This window comes from Haemaphysalis longicornis, unplaced genomic scaffold (genome assembly GCF_048455015.1).
Source record: "Haemaphysalis longicornis isolate Haplotype H1 unplaced genomic scaffold, Haemaphysalis longicornis Haplotype H1 scaffold_12, whole genome shotgun sequence".
In the NCBI taxonomy this organism is placed as follows: domain Eukaryota; kingdom Metazoa; phylum Arthropoda; class Arachnida; order Ixodida; family Ixodidae; genus Haemaphysalis; species Haemaphysalis longicornis.
In genome coordinates this window covers 5,808,702-5,827,924 of record NW_027526225.1, presented here as the reverse complement: position 1 = coordinate 5,827,924, position 19,223 = coordinate 5,808,702, and the positions used below count along the sequence as shown (strand labels likewise).

Sequence of the window (19,223 nt, the reverse complement as noted above, 5' to 3'; positions counted from 1 at the left end):
AGTTGAGTCAATGGTTTTCGATCCTTGTGTTGAAGGAGCAAAGCACTACTGCTTGTGCTACCTATTCAGTCTTTGTCAAACAATTTCGCCGTATTTCTTTATAGCTATCATCTGTGAACCACCGAGCACTTAAAAAGAGAGGTAAACCGTTTGCAGTGCGCAGCGTCAGCACAAGTAGTTATGGCCTAAATTTGAAAAGCTATAGCTACCTCCGCGCTTAACTTCCTATTTTGCATTCAGCGGTGCTTTCGGTTTTTGGCAGATGTTACGTAACGTTCCACGAGTTCTGATATTAAGATGCCTTCGCTTTCTGCAAGCGGACTGTGCATGCTGAGGATACGAGTAAACATATATCTCACTGCAGCAGAATGTGTTGTTGGGCAGACGCTCAGAACAGCGTCGTTTCCGTCCACTGTTGGGAAGTTTGGTACTCAGTTCGGGAACACATTAGAGCCCAAAAAGTGGACGAAGGCTGAAAAAGAACACGTGAAAAGCGTTGTCCCGTGTTCTCTTTTAGTCTTCGTCTACCTTCGTGCTGTAATGTGTTCCCCAGCTGATCCCACTGTTATACTTGATGCTTGGCTGCCAAACAGACTGCCCGACACCTAGCATGTGCTTGTACATTGCGCATTGTGCTTTTAAAGTGGTCACGAAGACAAAATTCAATTTTTGCTCATTACAAAGACTGTTTGGTCCCGGTAACGATGATAGAAATTCTGTCGCAAACTTCACAGAAATAATGGAGACAATAAGAAAGACAGACGCAGTGGCGACTACCCAGAAACTGTCCGGCGATTTCTATGTGACGTCACAGAATCTTGTTTGATTCTGTGGCGTCACAGAATCATGACGTCACAATTTAATCTTCCTTGGCGACGGCCTACCTGATCCCCCTCCAATAAACGTGACTGGGCGATGGTAGTGGGGCTTCCGGTTCTGTTTCACCGTATCACTTGAATGCAAATGTGCGCTTTATACGCTGAAAACTATGTTTTCATTGCTCGGCCATATTACGTCACGCCTGCCCATAACAGAGTCACTGTAGCGCGAAATTAGAATGTTTTTAAACATTTCTTTCTGTCTTCGGTTAAAAACGCTTATTTTGTGGCTCGGATAGAGCTGAGTGAGTTACCAAACGCTGGCTCCTTCAAATTGAACAAATGGGTATTTTGTTTTCGTGAATACAGGCGATAGAAACGCACCCGTCGGGTTTATTTTCAATAATATCGTCAGAGTAAAACACTTCCTTTGGGCAGAAATGCCACCTACTGTACGTGGCGCTGATTCGGTGTCGACACTCGCCGAAACAAACATCACAACAGGCTCAGCTCTCAGCGTTGTTTGACCACTACACACTTCAGCCTAATCACTGGATGCGAGTGCAATGTGTTAACTTACGGTAGGCCGCCATCCTCATGCCATGGCACCTTGCAAGTGTGGTTGTATACATAATAGTGAGGTCTCTCTTGGCAGTGTGTTTTATAAAACTCCCAGCAATGGCGATATTCTTTTTTCTCGTCCGGGCGATGGCGCCTTGTTTTTAAGCGAGCTTCGCAAGAGGACACCATGTTCGCTGCAAAAACAACGCATGCATTTGAACGAAAGCGTGCAAAATTCGTTTGTACCAGCAGAAATGGATTACGTAGAGGTTCAGGCAAAATCACTGAGGTGTGGTGTAAACAAACTTTTTTTGTAAATGATACACATTTATGGTAATCAAGCCGTATGAAAAAATTTGTTTGCGCGGGTGTGCATGTTTTCAACCTTGGTGTAAAAGGGCACTAAAACGTGTATGCAGGGAGGCTGCCAGTACTGGTAGACAAGCATGTTTGGTGCGCCTCGCAAGAACATTCAGTTTTCCTACATCAATTTTGGAAGATCGCTTCGTCGTGGCTCCAAGTGACAATTGACTGGTGCTGAAGGGAGCACCGACACGAAATTTTCGTGTTAAGTTTTCTTCGCTACTTTAGATGCCTGCCAGCCCACTAATAATAGAATGGCACATTAGATGGTCGATGGCAGCGTAAATAATTATTTACAGCTTCGTTTATTCGTGTCAGTTTCCGTTTCGACAAAACGAACGCCGAGGTGGCCGCCATGACAGGAGGGCGCTCGTGACGTCACTGTTCTCGTCGAACCACTGCCAGTGTGAAACGCGCGCGCTCGCGCCCGCTCGCGCCCCAGACTGGCCGTGGTCTCCACCATCTCCACGCGCCCGAGTGGCGTGACGTCGGTCACAAAACCGTGGCGAGATACACACATCGGAGCAGCGCTCACCAACCGCAGCTCCTTGGCCACGTCACGGGAGCCGACGTCGGCAGTTTGAACCGTTCTGAGCTTTCTCGTGCGCGCAAATATTAAAATGGATATAAACAATGTTATACTGAATGGTTACTTGTGAAAGTTGCTGGGAGATATCTCCATATACAAAGGCAGCCTCTTACCTAGTTATCCCAGCTTTGAAATTTTGTGTCAGTACTTCTCCTTAAAGGAGTAGTGACACAAAATTTAAAAGCTGGGATTACTAGGTTAGAGGCTGCCTTTGTATATGGAGAAATCTCCCAGCAACTTTTTAAGGAGAAAGCGGGCCCACTATACGGTTGGCTGGATAGAAACATCTTTTATTCGGAAATATTGTTTGGTTGAGTGATCAGGAATAGTATGCCAGAAAGAGGTTGTCGTGACGGCGACAGAGAGATGAGAAGACACACGTCTGCACGCTACAGCGCCGTGGGCCCAAACTGGAGGCCCCGCTTTATTCCACGCTCGTGCCCAGCGCGCACCGCAAGCGCGTGGTCAGCACTCGCCACTCGTGGCTCAGCCCCAGCGTCATCGTTCCTGGAGCGTGCCCGTTTGCGGCAGCAGACGACGCAAGCTGCTGGGGCGCCGCCACATAGCCCCCCCCCTCTTCAGACGGAGTGTCGGCAAAACGGACAGTCCTTGCGCTGGTATGTTCGCGGGTGGGGCTGCGAACGGAGGGGAGAGTGGTGGTGTTCAGGGTGGAGTGGTGGATGGTGGTGTCGAAGGCAGGCGGTTCACCCTCGGTGAAAGCGGGCTTGAGGCGATCGATGGAAACGACAGTGTCGCGGCCGTTAACGCGAACTGTAAACGTCTTTTCGCCGCGTGAAATGACGAGATGAGGGCCGGTGTAGGGCGGTTGAAGTGGCCGGCGGGCACTGTCGACACGGATGAAAACGTATTGGCTGACAGAAAGACTTGGGTGAATAAAAGTGGGTTTTGTGGAACACGGCCGTGGCGGTTGGGGACGGATATAGCTGAAAAACCGGGTTAAGTCCTTTACGTAGGATGGGCCAGGAGAGGAAGGGTTATCTTGAGGCTGTGGAGGGACCAGGAAGTCTGCCGGTAATCGCAAAGACGTGCCGTAGACCATTTGGGATGCGGCACAACCAAGATCATCTTTGATGACAGTGCGCAATCCTAGCAGCACAAGAGGAAGGTGAACTGCCCACTGCTCAGGTGATTCGTGAGCCATCAGCGAGGCCTTGAGCTGACGATGAAACCTCTCGACCATGCCGTTGGCTTGAGGATGATAGGCCGTTGTTTTTAGTGAGTAACACCGAGTAGGCATGTCAAGTGGCGAAAGAGTGTGGACTCAAATTGGCGGCCACTGTCTGTGATAATCTCCGACGGCACGCCAAAACGGGCGATCCACGTCGACATAAGCGTGGAAGCAACAGTCTCAGCAGTAATATCGTCGATTGGAGAAGCCTCCGGCCAGCGGGTAAAACGGTCGATCACTGTCAAGATGTAGCGGCAGCCCTTAGATGGTGGTAGTGGGCCAACAAGGTCCACGTGAATTGTGGAGAACCTTGAGTCCGGTAGTGGGAAAGTAGCCAGAGGCGATGTGGTATGCCGAGAGACCTTGCATTGTTGGCAGGCGAGGCAGGAACGGGCCCAGGCGCGTACGTCAGTATTCATGCCCGGCCAGACATCTCTCGGCAATCAAACGCCGTGAGGCACGAACTCCAGGATGAGAGAGACGGTGAATAGAGTTGAAGGCAATGCGCCTGAGAGCCGCAGGAAGGTACGGCCGTCTGCGGCCTGAGACCGGGTCAATGTCGCAAACGATGCTGATTCCCGAATCAGGGCATAGAATGTCCTCGAGTTGCAGAGAGGAGCTGTTTGAAGAACGTAGAGTTCGGAGCTCCTCGTCATCGCTTTGGGCTTGGGCCAACTCCTGAGAACTGAAACCGGGGCGCTGTATGGCGGAAATACGGCTAAGGGCGTCGGCTGGAATGTTGTTAACTCCCTTGACATGCCGAATGTCCGTCGTAAACTCTGCAAGATAAGCCAAATGTCGCGTCTCTCGGGGAGAATATGTAGTCTTCGATGACTTGAAGGCGTTCGTAAGAGGCTTGTGATCGGTGAAGATCACGAAGCTGCGGCCTTCGAGGAAAAAGCGGAAATGCTTCACAGCGAGGTATGCCGCCAGGAGTTCCCGTCCGAAAGTGCTGTACCGTTGCTCAATGGGAGAAAGCTTCTTCGAAAAGAAACCGAGCGGGTGCCAGCTGCCGCGGATGTGCTGCTGAAGTACACCTCCAATCGCACAGTGGGAAGCATCTACCATCAGGCTTGTGGGAGCGTTGTGGCGCGGGTGCACGAGGAGGGTAGAAGAGGCCAGGCGCTCCTTGATGGTAGTGAATGCGCGATCAGCGACTTCAGACCATTCAAGACTGCACTCGGGAGACTTGGGAGTTTGAAGGAAAGTTTCGAGAGGTTGAACGATGGCCGCACATTCCGGGATGAACCGTCGGTAATAATTCACCAGCCCTAGGAAACGGCGCAGTTGGCGCAAGGACTCAGGTCGGGGAAAGTCGATTATGGCCTTCACTTTGTCTGGCAGAGGGCGAATTCCATTGCAGTCAACGAAATGACCGAGAAACTCCAACGACGGCAACCCGAACGCACACTTGTCGCTATTAAGGATGAGGCCATGCTCTGCTAGGCGCTCGAAAACTATCCGCAGATGGTGCAGGTGCTCAGATAGCGATGAACTGGCGACAAGAACGTCATCTATGTAGGCGAAAACAAAAGGTAGGCCACGGAGGACGACGTCTATGAAGCGCTGAAAAGTCTGCGCTGCGTTGCGTAACCCGAAAGGCATTCGAGTGAATTCGAAGAGGCCAAACGGTGTAATGATGGCAGTTTTCTTGACGTCATCCGGGGCTACGGGGATTTGGTGGTAGGCTTTTTGGAGGTCAAGCTTTGAAAAGATGGTACATCCACTGAGGTTATTGGTGAAGTCCTGTATATTAGGTAGGGGGTACCTGTCGGGTACAGTGGCCACGTTCAGGGAGCGGTAATCACCACAGGGTCGCCAGTCTCCTGATTTCTTCGGGACCATGTGTAACGACGAGGACCAGTTGCTCGATGACGGGCGAGCAATGCCGATTTCAACCATGTGGTGAAATTCCTGTTCCGCGATTTTATGTTTCTCTGGAGCCAGTCGACGCGCCACGGCGTGCGTAGGTGGACCGGTGGTGATGATCTGATGAACGACGTCATGCTTCACTGGCTTTGTCCAGTCTGGAGGGGCAGTCAGGGAAGGAAACTCGTTCAGCAATTCCCGGTACGGAGAAGGTAGGTCGCAAAGAAGCGTGAATGCGAACGGATGGACTGGAAACGATTTGCCGATGACAGAAAGGCCGGTTGTGGCGTCCAGGATTCTTTTTCGGGCCATGTCAACCAGGAGGCCGAAGTGCGAAAGGAAATCGGCTCCTAGAATGGCGTGACTCACGTTGGCCACGAGGAAAATCCAGCGGAACGCACGGCGTAGGCCGATGTTTACCATCAGGGATTTTTTTCGGTAGACGGGAATGCTGGACTTGTTAATAGCTTGGAGATGGCACAGTGGTGCTTGAGTGCGGTCACAGGAATTAGCGGGGAGCACACTAACTTCAGCACCAGTGTCAACTAGGAAACGTTGACCACTGGTTGCATCTGTGATGTAGAAGAGGCGACTGTCGCTGGCTTGGGAATCGGTCGCCGCCGCTAACGATCCCTCGCCTCGTTTCCCGGCCAGCCGCAAGGACGGGTGCAACGTTGCGCCGCTGCACCGAAGCGGCGATGGTACCAGCACAATGAATCAGGGTGTTGAGGTGGCTGGCGCGTTGTGCCTTCCTGGCGAAATACTTGCGGAGGCGGGGTACGGCGAGAAGGGCCAAACCGGCGAGCTCGAGGGTTGCGAGGCGGCGGCGAGCTGTAACCAGCCGAGGCGACAAGCTCTTCCAAGTTTTGCATGCGCTCTCGGAGAGCGGCGAGGTCGTCGGATAGCGGTGAGGGCAAAGGAGTAGCAGGCGCCGCCACGGTGGTATGGTCGGAAGATTGAGCGGATGCCACCGTGGGCAAAGGCGGATGCAACGTGGCGACTTCCATTATCTTGTCAGCATGCGCGGCCAACGCGGATAAGGGAAGGTCAGAAGCAGTCGCGAGGATCATCTGCACGGAAGAGGGGAGCCGTCGCAGGAAAAGTTCCTTCAACAAACGGGAGTCCGTGGCAGAAGGTGCGTCGCCGAGCAGGGTTTGCAGTTCGTGAAGGAGCTGCGAAGGTCGACGGTCACCCAACTCCTCTGCAGAAAGCAGCCCCTGGAAACGCTGCCGTTCCGAAGGGCTCGTGCGGCTCAAGATGGCAGCCTTCAACGTGTCGTAAGAGTTCGTGGTAGGCGGGTTGGCAAGGATGTCACGAACCTCAACCGCGATCTCAATAGGCAGTGACTGTTGTAGATGGTTGAAGCGTGTCTCTTGCGACGTGATGTGACTCACTCGGAAGCTTGCCTCGGCTTGAAGGAACCACACGTCGGGGTGCTTAGCGCTGAAGGGGGGCAAACGGCAAGCGACGGCGGAGATGCCAGGTGAAGAGGCAGCGGAGGACACAGAAGGACCGCTGGCGTCGCGGTTAGGGTCCATTCTGAGTACGTGGCTCCGCTGCAACGTCCGGGTCACCAATGTCGCGACGGCGACAGAGAGATGAGAAGACACACGTCTGCACGCTACAGCGCCGTGGGCCCAAACTGGAGGCCCCGCTTTATTCCACGCTCGTGCCCAGCGCGCACCGCAAGCGCGTGGTCAGCACTCGCCACTCGTGGCTCAGCCCCAGCGTCATCGTTCCTGGAGCGTGCCCGTTTGCGGCAGCAGACGACGCAAGCTGCTGGGGCGCCGCCACAAGGTAATCGAAAAAGACACTATACTATTCGAACGCTGGCAGGCAAGATTTTGTTCCCTTGTGGGTACAAGACAACAACTTCCTGTGCGCACGCAGCGACATTTACTGCTTCACCTGAATCATTTATTCTATTATTTTATGAAACTGCTACAAGGGTACCGCCGTCAGCAGCACAGGAGTAGAATCACGGGTTTTGGAACGAACGCCCTGGTTTCAGTCCGTAGCACTGTCAATATTTCTCACCATGTCCAGTGATTTATTTCATCGTTAAATGTTCTCTGAGCTCAATTCTGCGCATTATTGTTATACATGCAAGTGGTTTGGTATCTGTTAGGCCGGGTAAGAGGCGGGGCGCGGAATTTAAATGTTCTCTGAGCTCAATTCTGCGCATTATTGTTATACATGCAAGTGGTTTGGTATCTGTTAGGCCGGGTAAGAGGCGGGGCGCGGAATTTAAATGTTCTCTGAGCTCAATTCTGCGCATTATTGTTATACATGCAAGTGGTTTGGTATCTGTTAGGCCGGGTAAGAGGCGGGGCGCGGAATTTAAATGTTCTCTGAGCTCAATTCTGCGCATTATTGTTGTACATGCAAGTGGTTTGGTATCTGTTAGGCCTGGTAAGAAGCGGGGCGCGCCATATCAGCACGCGTTTAATTGAGGTTTTGAATCACACCGGAAGTGCGGGCCTGTACCTATCTTAAAACGGAATATCGCCGTTGGCAGGTATGAAACATGGTTGTTGTCGCCTTTCCTTTTTTACTGACACGTATGCTGACTTGGGGAATAGTCCTGGGATCGGAAGCTTTGAGGGAGAATGTGCCTGATTCGAGAAACTACGAACCGGAAACGTCAAAGATATAGAACAGGGCGTGCCGCACAACAAGTGAACGTGTGCTGTAGAGGCTTACTTTGATGCATTTTTGCTCCTTCATATTGTAAACCTTCAGATCAACCTGTGATAATTTACATTGGAATAGAGTTTGTTTCACTGTAGAACTTCAAGAGGGAATGTTTGGGATAGAGGTTTGGGTAAATTACATTACTTGTTTTCGTAAAAGTTTGGACATGCGCATGGCTGACGTTAAAATATATCGAAAAGTGTGCAGCAGTACTCCGAAAAAAAAGCAATTGTTTGAGTCGATGATGTTTTTTTTTTAAATTGCGACTCAAGAAGCATTGCAGGCTACACGGAATTGGCGATATTTTCAAAGCAACCAACATAACTACTTCACGTCAGACCCTCGCAATTAGCACTACTCGTTTTGGTTTCATGTGCCACTGTCTAGAATACTGTACTTCCCCCGCAACAGCGTGATTGTGGCTACTTACCGTCTCCGATTCCGTTTTTTAAATTCGGAACTGTGTGAAATATCCCACAAAGTTTTCTGCCGTCTAAGTGGGCCAGGATCTCCGTGTGGTGATACACTTCTGTAAAAGACAAGGGATATATTGTTTGCGCCTATTTGTAAAATAGTGCACTCTGTGCCTCAAAATAAACAATAAGTTCCTGACACCACCTCAAAATCAAAGCAGTTCCCATATTAATTGAGAGCATGCTAAAAGTAGCAGTATTCTGTGAGGATTGAAAGTAGAAGAAGCTACCCCTAATCTACGGCAGGCTTAGTCCTCGGGAAAGGGACAAGGACATCGCGAAGAAGAGAGAAGGAAGGGGGCTTGTCAAGCTACGTCAGTCAAAATTTACAGCGTTGATCAAAGATATTCGCTTCCGGTGTTCTGGACGAGATGATTTTACCTTTCTGAAACGCGAGTCAGTTCTGTCTTAGGCAAAACGCCGGCCTGTCTGAAGTTATATGGCTTTACAACGAATTAATAACCAAGGAAAGCCCACGACTAAAGACCACCTTAGTATAGGCCACCTGCCACTATTTCTGTTCTTAACGTAATTTTACTACTATAAAATAAGAGGAGGACCGTGGGAGAGACCAAGGGCCGGGACGTCCCGGTGATGCGATGGCGGTTCATTTACAAGAAGGCGAATTAGAGGAAGACAAAGCAGCTCGAGCAAGAGCTGCTCGCACGCGAATGCGGGCACCGATGAAGCTGAACCCATCGGTGCAGCGATGAGGATGATCTATAAAGTTTTAACAACTACTTCTAAAGTAATAGCGAGGGTGGTAAATGCTTCAATTTTGAATTGTTTAGAAGTTAGGCGCCATTTATTGGTTGATAGTATACACTCATGGGGGCTGCCAGGTATAAAGGTAGGTAACTCAGGAAAAAAATTTGTTTTGAGGTCGCATCTGTAGTAATGAGTGAATTATCCTAATTATGAGGATATAGTGCATAATTTTGTGAAAGTGAACGTGTGCTAGATAAGTAATTATCGCTACCAAAGAAGTCCAAGTGAACAAGGTTTGCTAACCAAAAATTAAGAGTGAAACCAGAACCTCGAATCTCAAAGCTGTTTGCAAGTACAGTAAGGTAAGTTTTCGATCAATTATGACTTCGCTGCTATGATAGCGCAGTGACATCGACTCAACCACGGTGACAAGCTGTTTGCTTGAGTTTTCGCCTCTAGTCTTGTGCAATGTTCTTGAAGCGTTTTAGGATAAGTGATATGTGAAGCGTTAGGATACGTGTTTAGGATACGTGTTAGGATACGTAGGCTCATAAAGTCGCTAGCTATTTCCCTGTACACGTCCGAAATACCCCCCCCCCCATGTGCACGTGTTCCTGATGAAAGGAGCTGATGTGCATACTTTGCAACCTTGGGAAACCATTCTTAATTTGTCCTCGGGTCGAAGATGAATCTTCAAATAACAGATGGCGGGCAATAGTCTGCACTTCAACACATGAGCAGGAGGCGGTTTCTCCCCAGCCCGTGGTGTCAGCGTTCTACTCTATGTGAATTTAAAAATGGGCCATTGTTCATCACTTTTGAGTGCGCAACACTTTGGCGGCTACTACTGTGATTTGACATCGCCGTCGGCGTCGTAACCGAGCCAGCGAAGACAGAAAGAAAACCGCGGAGGAAATTGTGGCGAAAGTGTGAGGGGGAGGGCAGTATTATGAGCCCGCACGAGATGCTCCTCGGCGACGTCGCACCGCGAAAGTGTGAGGGGGACGCAGTGAGGCATGCTAGGCGGTGGCGACGCGCGGCGAAATGACGCCATAGCAGCGCGTGCCGTCGTGCGCTCGATGATGATGTACGTTCACTTCCTGAGACGCAGTTCCCGGTTCCTTCCTGAGACGTAGTTCGCGGTGCCTTCTTGAGACGCAGGTCGCGTCGCCGACGCAGAGGCTTACAAAGGGAACCCACGAATGACTGCTGCCTCAGCGCACTGCAGCCCTCACGAATGCGTGCTGAACCACGAGTCCGGCAACCAGTGCATGTGCTTCGCGTCATCCTTGTTGCGTGGTTCATCCTAACCACGGGGCATTTGCGCGGGAGGTTCAAACACGATTTACAACATGCTCGGTGGCCGCGACGCGCTACCAGATAACGGCAGAGCAGCGCGCGCCGCCGTGCTTTCGCTGATCACGCGATCACATCCTTAGATGTAGCAGCTACGCGCCGTGACCGAGAAGACTGCAGCTTGCGCTGAGAAAAAATTTCGTATTGGGAGTGTAGTAATCGTGAGCCAATTTTTTGGCAAGAGAACATGCTTCTGGGTTTTTAAAATCGTACTTTTTAGGATGCTTAGGAACTGAACCCAGTAAACTTATTGCTCCAGAAACTGCAGGTATTTGAGAGTGCGAAACAAACGAGATCCAAAAACAGTAGTGCGTTGGGCTTTTGATCCAAAACCTTGTTTAGCGCTTCTGACGAGCATAATTGCTTAAGCGGTCGATTGAAGTAAATGAAGCGATCATGGTGAAAACACTCTGCATAAATAAAATAAGGTAGTGAATCATTTTAAAAAATAATGGAAGGTGCTTGAACCTAACGAACGCGTGAAACTTATAAATACAATATGAAATCGTATGAGATGAGGGATGAGGATGAGTAATTCCGTAAAATAAAAGATGAGGATGCTCCCCACACCCTCCGAACACACCGTGTTCCGAAAGGACAGGTCATCTAGAACAGGAGGGGTGGCAGTCCTAATTAAAGACAGATCAAATTGAGGCCGTTTTATTAGAAGAGGAACCTGAATTAGAGTGCTTATGCATAAAAGTTAACTGCTGGGGCCACATATTTGTTTTGTATGCCCTTTACCGACCTCCGGATGCCACGCCTGATTACCCACAAAATTTGCAAGAACACATGAAAAAACATTTGAGCAGCAAAATCATGCTGGCAGGTGATTTTAATTTGCCAGACGTCGATAGGGAGCACCTCAGGGCGGATGCACATAAATGTTATTTTTGATATCATGCTCACGCATCACGTTGCATAGCTCGTTAATAAGCCAACTACTGTACAAGACGCTTCACGTTCTGTTTTTGACTTAGTGTTTTTTCTCGCGCCTTAGTTGAGCAAGGTTTTTCTGACCACCGGTTTGTGAGCTTAGTACACCTTTTGTTCGCTCGCAGATAAATAAACATTCTTAAATACGTAGCGTCAAAGACTACTCCCGAGGTAATGACGCGTGTTTAATAAATTACCTGGGAGCCTGTCTCGAGGAATTCAGTGACAGTGACAGTGACGTTCGCTCACTTTGGAACCGCTTCAAGAAAATTTGTCATTTCTGCATGGATGAATTTATTCTCGATAAACGCAAAAAGATTTACAAACACACGCCGTGGATGACGCGTGACATCATTCACTTGAAGTGCAAAATCAAAAGAGTAAAAAAGCAGCGGGCACCTACAGGACTGATTAAAAGCCCACAGAAGAGCCTCCAAAACGCGATAGAAAGTGCCAGAAATTACTACTTTAATACCTCACTGCCAAACTTTATCAAAAGTGATCCAAGCAAGTTTTGGAACTACGTAACCGAGAAAAAAAGACCATCCCAAATAATAACCGATGGCACGCGGCCGTTACTGATCGGAGAGGAATTGCTCAGGATTTCAATGGGCACTACCAAGCTGTATTTTATCCTGCCGCTTCATGTGTGCCTACCGATGCAATAGTTCCCCATTTATATGATGTATATTTTATTTCCTACACCGGTGTTTCTCCTTTGCTGCTGAATTTTAAAACTAAAATTTCCTGTAATGCAGATAATATCCCAACCGTGTTCCTTCGTCGTTATGCTGAAATTCTCGCGGAGTTTTTAGTCGATGTTTCCCATGCTTCCTTGCGATCAGCACAATTACTGGATTACTGGAGGATGGCCCGGGTGGTGCCTATATTTAAAAAGAGGCCGACTGTCGATAGAAAATTATCGCCAGATTTCCTTAACTTCGCCATGCTACAAAATAATAGAACACATTATATGAAATTGAATAACTGATTATTTAGAACAACACGCAATCTTAACAAAATTTCAGCGCTGGTTCGAAGAGGGCACCGTTACGCAAATAATTACGATTGTTCATTCGTTTACTTCCGATATAGACAAGGAAGGCCAGATTGATGTCATTTTTTTAGATTTTTGCAAAGGCATTCACAAGGTGCCGCACAATAAACTAATTTTAAATCTTAGGAAAACTGGTGTCCCTGAAATTCTTGTCTCTTGGATAGCAGTTTACTTAACCAACTGCAAACAATTCGTTGATGTGGGCGAGCAGCACTCGGGCTGTTTTCAGTCACTTCTGTCGTGCCACAGGGAAGTGTATTGCGTCCCATGCTTTTTCTCTTGTACGTTGACATTGTAGATGTAAGTAACCCTGGCGTTCAGATTCGACTCTTAGCGGACGATTGTGTCTTGTATAAACATGTTAATTCTGCAACTCATCAAGACGACCTCAACAATAGCTTAGGAAACATTCTGAAATGGTGTGATGAATGGGGTATGATTCTTAGTGTTAACAAATGTGTATCGTCGTGTAACTCTTAAAAAAACAGAATTCAAGCATGTGTACGAAGATGGTCCGTTGCCACTGGAAGCGGTGTCTATATCTATAAGTATTTGCGCGTGACACTAACAAATAACTTGTCCTGGAACCTTCACATCAACAACGTTTGCTCTTCTGTCTCTTGAAATCTTTGTTTTTTTTTTAAACACAAGATTAAAAGTTCCCCGCCTAGCGTTAAACTTTTAGGTTAGTAATCATTAATAAGACCCATGCTCAAGTACGCATGCACCGTTGAAGATCCGTATACAACATTTAGCATTGATAATCTTGAACGAATTCAAAGAAAATGTGTGCGGTTTATTCATAAAAATTTTTCCCGTACTGACTCATCCACAGAACTAATGAAAATTAGCGACCTACCTTTATTCGAAACTCGATCGGAGAAAGCAATTCAGATTAGATTTTCTTTCCCTACTCGTACGTAACAAATTAGCACTCGACCCTTAACTGTTTGTATCGCCCTTAACAACGAAAGTTACCCGGCACTGCCAATCCCACGCGTTTACTCCTTACTTTGCACGGACTAACCTTTTCAAGTTTTCTGTTTTTCCACGCACCGTATGTGAGTGGAATGACCTAGCCACCACAAACGTGCTGTCATTAAGCGGTGTAGTACTGATGAATTGTGTGCACTTGTATCGCTCACCTTTCTTGGATCTAGTGTTCGATGTAACAAACAAACAAACAAACAAACAAACAAACAAACAAACAAACAAACAAACAAACAAACAAACAAACAAACAAACAAACAAACAAACAAACAAACAAACAAACAAACAAACAAACAAACAAACAAACAAACAAACAAACAAACAAACAGACAGACAGACAGACAGACAGACAGACAGACAGACAGACAGACAGACAGACAGACAGACAGACAGACAGACAGACAGACAAACAAACAAACAAACAAACAAACAAACAATAGGGTTAATGCAACTCCTTTACCGCTAAGTGGCGGTTGTTGTCACATTTGAAATCATGGCCTTATAAGACCTTACCATAGTTTGTGGTACCGGGGTTCTTGCACCCGGCCGCGGTTCCCCAGAAAGACACTGAGCCCCCTCGATCACACCTTTACTTAGAGTCCCGCTCCGCCAAGGTCCACTGCTCAGCCGATCCGGCTGCACACACGTAGCCCAACCGAGTCCGCCATGTTCCCTCCTATCTCATCTCGCGCCACATCTTCATACTCCGCGGGAACATGTCCATCGCGCGGGATTGTCCACCGCCACTATTGCCGGATTACCACACTCTCCCCCCCTCCGAAGAAAAGGCCGACGCACAGTCCTCGAGCCAACCGACAGTTAAAGAGTAACTCGAAGCATCCGCATCGGAGCCCCAAGATGACGTCAGCCCAGGAACAGCCATGGACGCCGCTGGATCGCTGGCGCCACTGGAGGAATCCCATGAACCGATGACGGTCTGTTCAACAGTACCAGAGGTAGCAGATAGGGCCTCCCGGCGAGAGGTACGCAGCGCCGGAGTGGAACCGAGAGCACCACCCAAACGTCCGGTTCAAGACCCACAGCACACACGCCAAGGTAGCACAGTGGAGAGTAGAGAGCAGGCACGGCCCGGAGCAAGAGCCGTGGAGCCAAGAAGGTAGCCCCAAGGCCAGGGAGTCAGGAACTCAGGATGCCACCGGGTCATGCATCACGCACATGTGGATGTGGCAGTGGGGAAAGTCCTCCACACGGGGCGGCGGTGAATGCGGGCGCAGCAGGAGCGAATGCCAAAATGGATTCTGGATGCGAAAGAAGCAAAAATTAACGCCCGGAAAGAAACACAATTCTAGCAGGGGGAAAAATAAAAAAAATAAAGAAGCGCATCACGTGGTACTGATCAATCATCAAATTCAGGACCAAGAATAGGTAATCCGAAACAAAAAAAATGCCTAAAAAGGATACTCTAGATACATCCCATAGAAAGTTAACATGACGGGTGCGCAGACGCCATTGAGAAACAAGAGGCGTTGCGGCCAAAAGCAGATCAGTCCACGTGGTACTGTTTAAGGTCTGCTATATTAACCGGGCCTGCATGTTCACCTGTACTGCTGTGGCGTAAAAGATACGTTATGGAAGACAGCTTCTCGCTTACGGTAAAAGGGCCCTCCCATTTAGGGGCTAGGGACGCGGCAAACTTGCGTGAGGCATCGCTCAGTGGATGAGTGCGCCGGAGAACCATGTCACCAACCGCAAACTGAACATCCCGACGACACCGGTTGTACTGCTCCGCCTGCTGGAGACGAGCAACGTCAAGCTGCTCCCGGGCAGCCTGTATCGCGTCGCGCAGGCGCTGGCGGACGGCCACAGCATGGGGCGACAGACCAGAACCCGCCTCCGTTTCTGGAAGTGTCCTGTCAAGAGGAAATGGCATTTCCCGACCGTAGTTCAAATAAGCCGGCGTAAACCCGGTTGAGCGATTCACCGTGGTGCGAGTGGCAAATGCAATCTCAGGCAGCTTAGCATCCCAATCCTTGTGTTGCTCCGTATGAGCAATTAGCATCGCCTTGAGATTGCGATTCACCCGCTCAGTTATGTTTGCCTGAGGGTGATAGGTGGTCGTACGATTGTGTTTCACGCCTACAGCTCGGCAGTTGTCCTCAAACAATTTGCTCGTAAAATACGTAGCATTATCCGTTATGAGCTGTGCGGGGAACCCAAAGCGCGAAAACACTTCCATTAGGCACCTCCATACATTCGGTGTATTGACGGTACGTAGCGGGAACAGCTCTACCCACTTCGTGAAATGGTCCGTCACCAAAAACAAATAACAATTCCCACGCGGGCTGCGGGGGTAAGGGCCCATGATATCGCAAGCAACGATTTGCCAGGGGCTCTTACTCTCAACAGACTGCATCAAAAACCGGGCGGGCAACCGACTCGGGGTTTCGCTGTCTGACACACGTGACAGCTCCTGGCGTACCGCAGCACATCCTGCCTCATTCCCGGCCACGTGACAGTCCGACATAACTTCTCATAAGTTTTGCTGCCAGAGCTGTGTCCAGCCAGAGCTGAATCATGAAAGTAACGGATGAAAGCCCTCCGAAGCTTACGGGGTACAACAGCGCGGAATGGGGAATTAGCTTCTTCATCGTCCTGCGGGATATACCGTAGCAGGAGACCGTCTTCCGCCAACACATATGTATCAAACTCACCGCTGTTGCTGGTGGGAGCTGCGCCCTGTGCCCCGACGTGCTCAATGATCTTACGGCAGAGTCCGTCGGCACGTTGCGCCGCGAGAAGATCTGCCCTGCTCACCAGCGTACCCCAGCGTGCGTCAGCATCCCCTGCAGCCACCAGCGCCGGCGCTGCCGCGTCCGACGATGGCGGCAGGGGCGCGCGCGATAGCGCGTCAGCGACTTGGTTCTGCGAACCCTTCCTGTGCTGGATAGTAAAATCGTAGCGCTGAAGCGCAAGCACCCAGCGCGCAAGACGACCAGCAGGGTTCTGCAAACGCTGCAGCCACGTTAATGCCATGTGGTCTGTCTGAATGGTGAAAGAGGCACCGTCAAGATACATGTCAAATTTCTTTAGTGCAAACACAATTGCCAGACACTCACGTTCTGTGACAGTGTAATTGCGCTCAGCCGGAGTGAGCGTATGGCTAGCAAATGCGACCGGACGGAGAACGCCCTCAAACTCCTGCATCAGCACTGCGCCCAGTCCATAGTCGCTAGCATCGGTCTGCAACACAAATTGTTTGTTAAGGTCCGGTATCCTTAACGCCGCTGTTGTCGCGATTGCGCGAGACAGTGCTTCAAAAGCTTGCTGTTCAGCCTCTGCCCATTGCCATTTCACGCCTTTCCGTAGTAGCTGGTTCAGCGGACGTGATAGCTCCGCACAATGAGGGATGAAGCTGCGGTAAAAGGCTATCATGCCCAAGAAGCGCTGCATGCTCTTAACGTCACGCGGGCACGGATACTCTGTAATTGCTTTCAGTTTGGCATCGTTAGGACGAAGCTCTCCCTTGTCCACGACAAAGCCGAGCAAGTCAACTTTGCTTGTCGCGAGTTGGACCTTTTTAGGATTGATGGTGAGACCGGCGCGTTTCATGCGGTCAAGCACATCTCTGAGATGCACGAGATGCTCCTCAAAGGTGCGCGAAAAGACGACGACGTCATCCATATAGGCCATCGCGTACTTATAACGTACATCGTCAAGGACGATGTCCATTAATCTTTGAAATGAGCTCGGGGAGTTCTTCAGCCCAAATGGCATGCGCACAAACTCGAAAAGACTCCTGTAGCATGTGAAAGCTGTTTTGGGAATATCATCAGGGTGCATTTCAATTTGCAAAAAGCCGCGTGAGCAATCCAGAGTGGTAAACACGCGGGCACCACCAAGCGAGGAAATGATGGATTCTACGGCAGGAAAAGGATATGCGTCTCTTACAGTTACGTCGTTGAGACGACGGTAGTCCACGCAGAGACGCACACTGCCGTCCTTTTTTGGCGCCAACACGACTGGAGATGCATGGGCACTCTGCGACGGCCGCACAACCCCCGTGTTCAGCATCTCGTTAAGGGCGACATCCAGTTTCGCCTTCTTCTGGATGCTGAGCGGCCGTGGATTGCAGCTCCAAGGAGGGGCGTCTCCCGTGTCAATGCGATGTTGAAGGACTGTTGTCCGCCCAGGGGCCTCCATGAACATTTCAGCAAACGGCTCCAGCACATAGGCGAGCTGCTCCCTCTCATAGTCACTGCAAGGACACTCCTCAAGCAACTGCCTGATTCGCTCAGGCAAGACGGATTTCGTTGCGACTACGGCTGACCTTGGCACGGTACAGATATGCGTTGACGCCAGAAAAGGTATCAATTCTGCGTCATTGCCCAATCTGTAACCACCTTCCGCCAAGTCAAGCAGTAGGCCCTCGCGAATAATGAAATCCCGGCCCAAAATCATGGGTACTGCCAAGCCAGGGCAGTACGTAAAGCGCTGCCGACACCTTCTGCTTGCGTAAGAAATGTGCAAACGCACAGCCCCACGCGCTTCAACCACAGCACCATTGGCCACTTGCAACCGGGTGCTGCATTGGCGCAACTTAACACCACGTGCTCGGCAAAGTTCAAAGACAGTATCACCAATGAGCGACAAACTGCCGCCGGTATCAACCAATGCAGAAACATCCGTTCCAAGAACGTGAACAGAAAGATGTGGTGCTATGGGCTGTGTGCGTGCTTCAACACGGCAAGCAGTGGGTAATAGGAACCAGTCCTCGCCACCAGCCAATTCTGGGCCACTCAGTGATGGGTTAGTCACCATCATTGCCTCGGGCTGCATTCCTTCATCTCGATGGCTATTTGTATTTCGGCGACCAGCCATCACACGCGGACACTCACGACGGATGTGTCCTGGCTGTCCACATTGGTAACAGCCGCCAGCTTGATTTCCATTGGGCGTGTAGCCCCGCGACCCTCCCGTCTCGACGACCGGACGAGAAGGACCTCTGGAGTTCAGAGGATTTCGTTGCCGACCCCCAAGGGAGACTCGGGTCGGGGAGCGGTGAGCCTGCCAGTAAAGAGGGCCTGTTTTCCCAACGCAGGAACCCTGGCTCTAACCGCTGCGGGGAGTTCCCGCCGTGGGCTGCACCATCTAGTGGTCTTCCGCGCTCCAACTGCCGGTCGCCAAGGGCAGAAGGACCTCGTGCGCGGGGGGAATTCAAGCCCGCCGCTGCCGTACGCGGCTGTGGACTTCGCTGTGGCGAAGTCTCATAGGTGTCTCTCCATGCGCAAGCTGGCTCAAGTGCCTCCCCTACTGGCGGAGGGGGTATATAACTCAGCTCTGATATCAGAGCGTCCTCGATTGCTCGAGCTGATCGCGCCATCTCCTCCAAACTGGAGTAATCACGACCGTGCAGAAAAGGTCGAAAGCGCGGATGGCAACACCGCAAGACGTGCTTTACCATTTCCGCGTCAGACGCACCCGGGATAGCTCGCTTGAAGAGCTCCTGATAGCTCGAATGTATTCGAGCAAGCCTTCACGCGGGTGCTGCGTACTGCCTCCAACTCACGGCGGATGCGGTAGTCGTAGTCGGGAGGCAAGAACTCCTCGCGGAAGCGTGCCTCGAAGTCAGCCCAGGACGCGAACGGGGTCTGGAGGCGCC

The 19,223-nt window shown here is 50.3% G+C and overlaps 1 long non-coding RNA gene across 1 annotated transcript in view; it reads right to left on the bottom strand.

The window, feature by feature from the left end:
- LOC144161847 (uncharacterized) overlaps window positions 1–19,223 on the bottom strand; it is a 47,026-nt gene that overhangs the window by 1,998 nt on the left and 25,805 nt on the right. Inside the window, exons 5-6 of the long non-coding RNA XR_013320504.1 lie at window positions 8,514–8,612; window positions 1,399–1,573 (exon numbers count right to left, since the gene is read on the bottom strand). This is a non-coding gene — a long non-coding RNA (uncharacterized LOC144161847). The remainder of the gene's footprint in view (window positions 1–1,398; window positions 1,574–8,513; window positions 8,613–19,223) is intronic.